The sequence below is a fragment of the Dicentrarchus labrax genome, unplaced genomic scaffold (genome assembly GCF_905237075.1).
Source record: "Dicentrarchus labrax unplaced genomic scaffold, dlabrax2021, whole genome shotgun sequence".
Taxonomy (NCBI): domain Eukaryota; kingdom Metazoa; phylum Chordata; class Actinopteri; family Moronidae; genus Dicentrarchus; species Dicentrarchus labrax.
The window spans coordinates 9,667,883-9,678,970 of record NW_026136716.1 but is presented as its reverse complement, the minus strand read 5'-3'; the positions used below and the strand labels follow the sequence as shown (position 1 = coordinate 9,678,970).

General features: G+C 41.0%; 1 protein-coding gene across 3 annotated transcripts in view; it reads left to right on the top strand.

Annotated features, from left to right (window-relative positions):
* The first annotated feature begins 947 nt into the window (after positions 1–947).
* Positions 948–11,088, top strand: part of mgat5 (alpha-1,6-mannosylglycoprotein 6-beta-N-acetylglucosaminyltransferase) — a 93,387-nt gene continuing 83,246 nt past the window's right edge. Inside the window, exon 1 of one of the 3 annotated variants that reach the window (XM_051428090.1) lies at positions 948–1,115. The gene's annotated coding sequence lies outside the window, so the exon portion shown is untranslated. Of the gene's footprint in view, positions 1,116–1,444; positions 1,576–11,088 lie in introns of those variants that run through there. The other 2 variants (XM_051428092.1, XM_051428093.1) reach the window with 2 other exon arrangements.

Genomic DNA, 11,088 nt, shown 5'->3' with positions numbered 1-11,088 from the left:
TAACTTTGGATCTAATTTCCACACTATTTTCCAACTGAGGCAGAAAATGCACAGCATGCACACCAGGGGGACTTGCAACAGAGCAGTCATTCCAATGCGACCATGTCCCTTACTGAGCAGTGCTATACCGTTTAACACTTGTCTGTAGCGCCTGACTGCCAGCAGATGGCAGTAAGCACAAAGCTTTTATTGGTCTGTGACAGCATGAATGTGTAGTTAGGGACCGTCCTGTTTTATTTCCACCTTTTCTGTTAAACTACCTTTTGTGGGTTACTGAAAAACAGTCACTAGGGCTCACATTATACCCACCACACAGGCCTGGTAGTAATCAAAGATTAAAGCAAGAATTGTGTCTTTTGTCTGTCCTTCATTTTGGTTCATTGCAAGCTGTGGCATATAATAATTAAATTGTACAAGGTTTGTTTGAAGTCTTGAGACCTAAAATATTGCTGTTAATTATTGGCTGATTCTTAAAAAGCAGTTTTCTCATATTCATGATACAGTTAAAGTATTTTAACTTTATTTCAAGAATGCCTCTTTCAATATTATTCAGATCTCTACTACTAATGCTACTTAATCAAAATCATTATTACCAAAATGTACTTAAAGGTACAATGTGTAACATTTAGGAGAATCTGTTGGCAGGTTTTTTTTAAGTGTATAATCGCCTGAAAATGAAAATAATAATAGAATTAGCCATTTTTATCTCACACAGAGAGCGTCCTCTTTTTAAGTCAGCTATGTTGAACCACAATATTTCTACAGTAGCCCAGAACAGACAAATAAAATAAAGCGCTTTTTTTTAAAAATTTGTAATAATGTAAGAGGAAGTTTACATTGTCGCATAAAAACCATTTTTCTAATAAAATGGTGGGGGTCGTCAGTCTGTGCGTTACGTTGCGGGACGTGAACACGCAGACGGCCCCTAACGGCCAGTCTCGTTCTGCAAGTGGGCAGAGCGAGCACAGAGGCTCGTGCGCTGTGGTGCTGGGAATCTCACCTTTCCAGTCTGCTCCTCACAGCGACGTCCCCGCTCGCCCTTTCACTGGATATTTCAACTCTTACCCCCCCCGTCGTAAAACACCTCCTCGGGCTACAGATAGAAGTAAGAACAGGTAAGCCCTCCCTCGGCTCCGGGGCTCGCTGTGTGCTCCGTTGTTGAGGAATTGAACGCTGGAGGAAGAACAAGAAGCGGCGCAGTGTTTTTAGCTGTGTGTGCTCGGGAGTGGGCGACTTGTCATTGCGGCGGTGTGTGTGTTTTTTGTTGTGAAATGTGTGGTGGTCGACCGAGGCAGCTAGCCCCCTCTCAAGCCTTAAAACTAAAAGCTAACGCGAGGCATTAAACTGCGGGAGCTTTTTAGCATTTTGCTCGGTTAGCCACATTGAAGCTAACCTCAACGCTAGCTGGTTTTTTTTTTTTTTAAGGAAATCAGGACGTTAATCGCCGCAGCGAGCAGGGGGTCCCATTGTTACTCCACAGCAGCCTTACGCTACCGTATAAGAAGTGATAGTATCAGCGTGTTAATGCGGGCATTGACATCATCTTTTTGCACTAAGGTACCACGTCTCGAACAGGTTGGTAAAAGAAACGCGTTCAACTCTCAAGTCGTTCCTCGTAATCAAGCTACCTGTTTACAGCTGCGCCTCGTTACTGATGCGCCCCTCAGCCGGTGTCTGTAATTCACCGCAAAGTGCTCGCAGCTATTGTTTAAGTGCTCATTACTTCCACTTTGTGTCCGATATTCACCGAGGAGAAAGCAAGGTAGCAGTTTCAGCCGCACTGAGAGTCTGAGAGTGTGTTTGTGTCTCACTACAGCTTTTTTTTAAAACAGTATTTCACCTTGTTGTGCAGAAGCGAGAGAGGAGGGGGGGTATGTTTGCTCTGGGGTTGTCTTGCAGCTGCCAGAGATGATGGTGCGTTTTGGTGACACAGTCTCAGATAACATTCTCTGGAAGTAAATCATGTTAATTCAGGCCCACAGTGCTTTCAGTCTTACCTGGAAAAATGTTAGCACCTGTGTGTTTTACCTGGGTTGAAAATGAAAATGGTCTGTAAATTAGCTATAACTTGAGTTAAATGCATATTGTGCTTTTATTGTGTTGCAGCAAGACTAGTGTGACAGTCAGTAACTAGGAAATAAGGAGGAAGAGGAGCTAGATTTTCTGCTCGGGTGTGTATTAGGTCACCGTGGCTCATTGCTGAAGCACTTAGCTCACCAGTGCAGTCCAGTAATTTTCAGTCAGCACCATTAGTAGTCTTGTGTAATCAGGTTAGGACATGCTGATTTGATCATATGAGATGTATTTTGTGTCATTATCATGCAGGCTTCAAATGTGATTGTGTGTACTTTAAACAAGAGGCTTGTCAAAAGGTCTTCGTGTCTGTGATTCGGTTTTGTGGTGGGTGTTCAGGACAAATTTTCCTACAGGGGAAGGTAAAGGATATCTTATCTTATTCAGTGTGACCCAGCAAAAAAAAAAAACTCCCTGCTTATGATCCTGTTGGCTGAGAGCTAATGCTGAGTGTAGTGACCGTCCCGAGGTGAGCCACCAACTGCCCCTGGCTTTATAAAGAGCTCTTTCAGCCACCTTTTTGCTGGAGCCCTTGGGATTATAAATCCTGAGGAAAAGGAGCTTTGCTTCGGTAGCATGCTTCACTGGCAAGAAATCGTTGGAGGGTGTGTGTGTGTGTGGGTGTGTGTGGGGGGGGGGGGTGTTGGGGGACTGGGTGGTGAGCCAGCAGAGGCACTGGAGGGATGAGGAAGGAGGGATTGAAGATGGAGGGGTCGGGGAGAACTGGGCTGTGGTGATGGATGCCATGCAGGGAAGTGGAACACTTGGTCTTTCTGTGATTAAAAGCCTCCTGTTCTTTCAGCACAGACACACACTCACACGTACACCTGTCTTCTCTTACTCAAGTTCCCCCGACTGGGGTAAAAAACATCAGCTCTTCGGGAGAAGATTGTGCCGTCTTTGTTGCACTTTAGCCAGAAACCCCACTCCACCTCGGCACTCCACTCTAAAGAGAGGCTCTTTCCCATCACGCAACACACATTCACTTCTTTACAGTCAGTCGGCTGCAGTTGCAGAGCACTCATTTGCAGAGCTGTAGAGAGGTGTCCGTTGGTAGGACGAGTCACAAAGCCTACAGTAAATCCTCTTGAAAAGCTGTTTTCATATCCAGGCCGATGAATAAAAAAACTGAAGAGGTAATAAAAGGAAGATTGGGATTTTTTTTAAAGCCCTCTTCTGTAACCTTAAACATTAATCAGGTCTTCAATGTCATGCCTGCTTTATTTATTTATTTTTTTCTCAGGCTACTGAGTGATTTCACTCAGGAGCAAGGTCATCAGGAAGTGAGACATTCAAATTTGTAGCACTGTTGGTTGTTTTGCTGCCTTTTTCACTGGAAGTACTGTTAGAGAATCCTTTGGTTACAGAAACCACAACCTCAGTCGGCCCAAACAATCTTGTAGTACCAGCATGCCAACAACATAAACGACTGTCAGTGTCAGTAATAAGTCTTTGGTGAATCAGTGTTTGATGTTGTTAGGCTTGTGTGTTCATACAGATTGTATTGTGCTGATGAAGTCATTTTAAGTCTGTAATAACTGTCTGACTCACTTGTAGTTCCGAAATTTGCAGCTACTTCCACAGATGGAGGAAACAAATGTGTCTGGCTGGAGTTTGTGTTGTTGTATTTTGTCACAGCGATAGAAATCGAGGACATTTTGCCACTCCTGACTTGTTTAAAGGGTTTTAGAGGATTTGGATTGCATTAAGAGTGAAGACCAGAATTAGGATTAGTTTTATGTTGGGGAAAGTGTTATGAGTTTGGCACGTAATGCAGAGTTGGATTTAATGTGAAGGCCCTCACAGACATGGCGAAATCAGTGTGAATGTTTGCATACATCTCATTGCATAACAGTTCATTGCCCTTACGTGGTGCATTTTTTTTTTCATAGAATAGTTTGTGTTTGCATCTTTTCATTCTATCATAGTTGTCATAACAGCAGATCTTGTATGTGGTTGTGACAGGAAAAAGGAAGTGCCACGTCTACTCTCTGTACCTCATCTGTGATTCCTGCCCACCCTTGTCACCGGGCTTGTCTTCGACATGCAGGTCATGTTCATGGTGGGCTCGTCTGCTCCCTCTCATCTCGTGGCATGTTGTGGCAGGTTCAACCTGTCAGTGCTCGGCCTGAGGAAAGTTAGGCCTGTGTGTTTTCTGGCTTTGTAAAGTGTTTCTAAAATGCTTGACTATAACAAAGTCCTTGAAAGCAACAAAAGACATAAAAAACCCAGTGTATCGCTGGTTTTACTTCATGCAAAGCGCTTGGCTGTTTATATGCTAAATGTTGAGAGCACTTACTGTTGAGAGACTGCTCTGTCTGTTGCTTCCTTTTTGGCTGTATGTTTTGTTGTCTATACATTTTAAATTTAAAAGAAAATTAAAATTGACTCCATATAGAACTACTTCTCAATACAAACAAGGAGTGCTTGTCCACTAAAGCAAGACAGCTGGAGAAACAGTACAATGAATAAATCCAACTTTTTGTCACCTCCTACTTGGCTTCTTTTTCCATGACAACGGTGTGAAATTCAGCATATTTTGTTTCTCCTGGCTCCAAAAGTGCTGAGGTGATTCCTTTTGTGAGGGCAGTCAAGAGTTCACTGATTCTCACCAGTGTGGAGGGACACGGTAGCTTTCGTGGCCACTCTGTCCAGGGACTCTGCTCGGTCCTCAATGGCACCCCACAGTCAGCGTTGATGGGATTTTGGCTTCCAGCGTGGAGCTATAGAGGTCAAGGTTTGTCAGGTGCTAGGCTTTAACCTCCGTGGTTCACAGCGTGTTACTGAGTGATGAGTCCTGTTAGGATAAGCTGATGTTGCATAATAGTTAGCATTTGCTTTACATCATGCTTAAAATATGAGATTATTTAATTAAATTAAACAAATTAGGACTAAAACAGCACTTGTTTATGGAACTTTTCAGTGAGTTTTTATGAGATTAAAATTCAACGCAAACACGGTACGTTACACTCGTATGGCATTTTATTCTAGGGACAGAAGAAGATGAAGACGTGCACAACACACAGTGGCTGCTTTAAGGACTGGCGAATGAAGATTTGTTTCCCTCTGTTTTTCACTGTACATTTAGACTACGGTATATTTTTAATAACTAGGAGTCATTTACATGAACTAGATTGTTTTCTGAAGTATCAAAATGGAAAAAAAAATCTAAGCAATAACTTAAAATGCTGTTATATTCTTCAGTTCTGCTGCAGCTAAGATTGGTAATGACAGCTCACAGGTGTCTTAAGGCAACATATTTTCTGGCACGTAAGTTTCAGGTACATAGCTGTCAGAAGTAGAGGTTGTCAAAGCAGCGATGGAATATTTGTCACTGTAAACGGAGCTCAAAGTAATACCGATATTGAATACTAAAGGGAACTCGAGAGGAACTGTAAGACAGAATCAGTGCATGGTGTAATTTTGTCCTTGAAAGACCAAAATGTAAACACATTTTACTCTTGAACAGAACAAAAGCATACTGATTTTTTAAATTAAATAATTATTACTAGTCTAGTTTAATTCAGTATTTATCTGCATTATTATCTGTATTATTTCATGTGACAAAAACACTACAAAGTAGTTGCTGTACACTGCATGATATTGTTTGTCTAGGTAAATATAGCAAGGAGAAGACGTCGACTAGTTCTTCTTAATGATGCATGTCGAACATGTTGAAATGTACTGCAGGCATTCCTAAAACCTGTCTGGAAACAAAGGAAGTATTGACTGTGTGGAAAAAACAGACTTTAGAGTACGCTTATCAGCTCCCTTAACATTTAGATTTCTGATGACGTTATTTTGCACACAGACCAAATCAGCAAGGCTGAGATGAGAATGTTTCATCGCAATAAAGTGCCCACATCCTTCCTCTATATTCCCAGTGGCACTCTTTTCTTCTTCTGTCCTCTAAACAAAAGGTTTGGTTTTGTAAGGTGACCCAACAGTGTTTTGTTTTTTAATGTCTCATTTAAATGAATGCAGGGTTGTTTTTATGCTACTGAGGGTTTTACTTTCACTGTACGGTAGTAGTGTATCACTTGGTTGCTCTTCTTGATCTTGTCATGTGGCTTACTGGATGACCGACCAACCGAAGCAATTTTTTTTTTTTACATTTTTCTCACCATTACACAAAGGCTGTATCAATGATCATGGCACCCTTACTATCAGATATGTTTATTAATAACCGATTGTGAAAGTTACAGAAAGCCTTTTTAGTCTCTCTTCGACTATCCATGTGAATATGTAAAGATTTATATAACAAAACCTTGAATTTAGTCCCCTTGAAGAACTGTTTGAGACCATCAGTGACTCAATAAAGAAAACATTAACATTTTAGATACACTTCCTGAACATAGCTGCAGGAAAAGCCTGTCTCAAACCATGGCGTGAGCTCTTGATATCTGGTTACGGGCTGGATTCACACCAGTAAGGTGGTGAAGCTGCAGCAGCAGGGCCTGTTTCTCTGGAGGGCCTAATGAATAATTAAGAGGCGGGGCTTATGTGAAGAAGTCCATTAAGATGCAGAGTCACACCGGTCTCCATGGTAGCAGAGCCATATTATCAGGATCACGTCTCCTTTGGCCGGGCAACAGGCGAACTAGCACAGTCTTAGTCTGGGAGAGGATGGACGTTGGCTGCGATGAGGAGTTTGTTATTCTGGATGAGTTTTTGAAAATAATAATGGATGGCTGTCACAGCATTAGTGAGAGAAAAAGGTGGGCTAAGCTCGGCATGGGGCCTAATTTATCTGAAACAATAATAATTGATTTAAAATCACTGGTTCCAGCTTATATTTTCTGGTTTCCTTTGTCTGTGATTGTAACATGAATATCTTTTGACCTGATTGATTGACCTGCCTAACCCGTTTAGTTCAAATGAACTCTGGTATGTGTTCCCTGTTTAGTGCCACTTGTTTAGATTGGCGTGAAAGCTGTCAATCAGACTCTAGTGGGAACTGAACAACTGGACAGACGCCAAACTTTTTAGGTGGTGTGGTGCATTTTGATTGTGGTGTGAAAGGAAGTCTGTGAATTTTTTTTTTAAAGCATGAATTCAAAAACGTAACTAGTTTTTAAATCCATTTTCTGGCCGTCTGCTGCCAAAGCAATCTGTATAAGCTATATATATAATTATGCAAATCATTTTGTAACTATGGTGGCATGTATGAGTGAAAAGGAGCTGAAACTGTGCTTGTGTCCTACTCAAGGACATAAGGTGGTGGAACGACACAGTAAGCGCCCTTCCTTTTAATATTACAGTATAAGATGTCTCCATTCTGTCCCGTCTCGGGTCATCACTGTTTATGAAATGCTCCATATGACAGCAGATGAGATTGATATATAAATATGACTCTGTGAACTGCTGTCAGTCAGGTTTCCCCGCGTGGATCCATGTAGCACTGACGATGCTGGTTGACAATGGGTTACTGTACATGTTAGTCCGTGTGACTTCATGCCCACAGCTGTGGGTTCGTCTACAACAATGTATTATTTTCACCATATATACCAAACTACAGTAGATGACTATTATTGATTATGTATTAATCTGATAATTTTTTTTCTCAATTACTCAATAAATTGTTTGGTCCATAAGACATTAAAAAACAATGGAAAATATTTGAAGTCCAATCAAATCAAGCAAATTAATCACATTTTAAAATATAGAACTATTACATTTTGGCATTTTTCGACAAAAAAATCACTCAAATTAGTGCAGTTTCTGATTAAATTTCTGTCAACTGATTAATTAATTGTTGAAATCTTGAAAGTGATTTATTATTTGCTTATAGACCAACGATTTATTCAGAAATGAATTGATAATAAAAATATAATGGGTCATTTCGCACACACTGTCCTACCTCACATTGTGAAAAGTGAGCTCTGAAGTTACCTGAGTGTGAGAAGTAATATTCAGGAGAAAAATAGATCCTTTTTCAAAGTTGATCCATAATTGATGGCCAAGGCTACATCTAGAGCATATTTCACTGCTTTCTGTGGTTATGCAACAAGCTCTTAGTGTATGTTATTTCAGTTCAGTAGAATGCTCTCTCTTTTAGACCTGGAGTAATGCACTGGAATTAATATAGACCTCCGTCAGCCCGCTTCACCTTTATGGAATATCCCCTAAACTACACTTTTAAGGAAGTTATTTTCAGCTCCAGTCACGCATGCAAAGGAAATGGACAGAGTCTTTACCTCGCTCAGCCATCTGGCCCGGTCTTAACATTTCAGCATATGACAGAACAAGGGCAAAGGCTATGTGATTAGGACTCTGCTGGAGAGATATTAAAGCCTGAGATGATTATTCTGACAATGATGCGATATCATTGTTAACTCTAAATCCCTGCGACTTTACCCTAAACCCGTTTTCATCTGCGTACACAGGGAAAATAAACCAAGTTCCGATTATACCTGCATCATAGATGGATATATATCATTGTACGTGATTGCTATGGTCTACAGCAACCCATGTAGGCATTTGTTAATCTGAACAGGTATTTTCTAAAAGCTGAAAACCAGAAAAAACAAAGATTACTTTGTTGTATAAATGCTTAGTCAGGAGTTGCTCTGTTGCCATTGATTTAGAAATTGACTCAACTTTGTGTGGAACTTTCAGCCAAATAATGAACTCTAGGCTATTTGTTTAGTGTTCCTGGTTAATCAGTGTGTCTGTCTCCCACTGCAGAGTCCGTTAGACACTGTTGAGTTACTGTTTTCTGAGGGATATTTGGTGCTTTGAAAATCTTCTTGTATCTGTCCGCATTTGTGCTTTTTAGTAACATTGACATGGAATTATTTAGATTTTTTGTATTCATGATGCAGTTCTTGACAGGAAATCGACCCACCAGCTGCTTGACCTTCCAGTTACACATGTATTTTAATGTGTAAATCACTTGTCACACCTTGATTATAAACAGATGGTCTCCATTAAAACTTATTATGCGACTACTAAAAAGCAATCAGCTGCACGGTAATGATTTATGTGTTTTTTTTAAATATTTGAATTTAATTTAGATTCATTTTTGCTGCACTTAATCACAGATGCTTTGGTTGATCGATAGATTTCCACTCTACTCTGGTAAATGCTTTCTTCAGTGATTAAATATAAAGGTAATCAGTGCAACAATTAAAATACACAATTCATTTGGAATATAGTGTGAAAACTGTTAAAAGGACCCAGGAAACCTATTAAAACCTGTAAGTCTCTAATTTCAGAATAGAAACTAGGGTGTCACTTTAAATAATCATTTTCAGATTTCTTTTTGTGTCAGTCAGAGTTATGTCCATCTTTTCAAACATTTGTGTGTTATTTCCATTCTTTTCATGTCTGGAATGGCATATCGGTACTACAGTGTGGTCAATACTAAACTGAAAACAAATGCAGTTTTAGAGCTGAAATTTCAGCTCTGTTGTCCCTTACAGGCAAAAATCCTTTGTAGCAGATTTGGGGGGACAGTAATTTCTCCCAGGCCTGAATGATTCAATTGTTTCCCTTTTCAGCACCTCTTGAACCTACAGGGTTTTGTGCACTGCTGCCTCTTCCAACAATGAAAAAAACATTCAGCACGTTGTTACGTTATCATCTCAAGTTGCGAAGGATCATATATTCTGCAACCTCAGCTGGCTGTCAACACAGTTTCTCTGAGTTTCATTGGGCTGATGCTGCTGAGAGCCAAAGGGCTCCCTGCCAGACAAATTAAGATCCTGAATTAGAAACCAGAAGGTAACTAACAGGAGATGTATGCATTGCTGGGGGGCAATGGCTGCATCGCACCTTTCTTTACAGATTACAGGACAGTGCCTGTGATAGGAACAAACAAAGGAGTGTGATCAGTTTCAGCCTTAAATAAGATGGATGGACATAGAAAATGAGGCCAGACAAGAGAGCCAGCTCCCACTGAGATTGTGTGTATTCAGAAACTGAAGCGGTTCAGTCAATGTTCTGTGTAGGCTTTGGCTCGTGCTTCTTATTGCGATGTACCACAGGGCAGTCTGAGCATCGTTCCTCTCTGATAAACAGCCCCAGAGCCTCCCATCCGTGTCTGCGCCCAAAACCAGCGAGTGCTGCCAGCCTTCTCCTGCGCTCCTCCGAGCAAGTGAGTCCCTAGCAATGAGAGACATCCGATGTTATCAGCGCTGCAGATTGCACAGCGCTACTGCCAAGGGCTTGTCTCATGAATTCACAGTGCAGTGCAGAGATTTCTTCCCCCCCCCCCCACTGAAAGCATTATGTTGCGCACATCATAAGACAAATCAGACTTAAATATAAAAGGAAAAGATACAGGAATTCAGACAACACAGTATTTATCCGTGCTTTGTTAAAATGTATAAAAAGCTCCCTCTCTGCACAGAAAGCAGACATGAGCCTTTGTCTTAAATGACTGAACAATTATGGTGTGTCATAACCTGCTGTGAGATTCCAGCCCTGTTGGAAGCTGCTTGCAGCTGTCTCTGACCTATTTATGAAGCTGATGGATGTAAGGTGAAAAGAGCCCTTTGTGTGGCTGCCTTCTGTGTTTCTTGGGGAGATGCAGATGATTTTTTTTTGCAGACAGTTCAGTGCTGATATCTTTTGCTGTGCGTCATTGTGAATACTGACCGTCCAGATCAATAAATACAATGATTAAAATACGGACAGGTGAAAGAAGTTAAATGCGGTGTGTCCATGGAGGCGGCTGTGGTCCTGACCTGGTTAGAGCTGCTTTGAAAGAGCATGAGAGAGACGCAGTTCAAAAGCAAGGCTGCAGAAATCCCCTCCCCACACTTAGCCTCATTTACAGCTACAACGGTTGAATGCAGATGAGTGAAGATCTAACATCTTTCTCTTGTGGCTTGATTGCATGCTGCAAAGTTGTTAGCTTAGATAGATTGCCTTGTGTTTGTCAGTTAGGAACTGTTAATCTATTTAGCTGCTTCATAAGTGCTGCAGGTCTGTGCCTTCTTTCTGCTCTAGGCAAATGTTTCAGTGTTTTTGGTCATTGGCATTGTTGTGTTCAATCAGCACTAAATATGG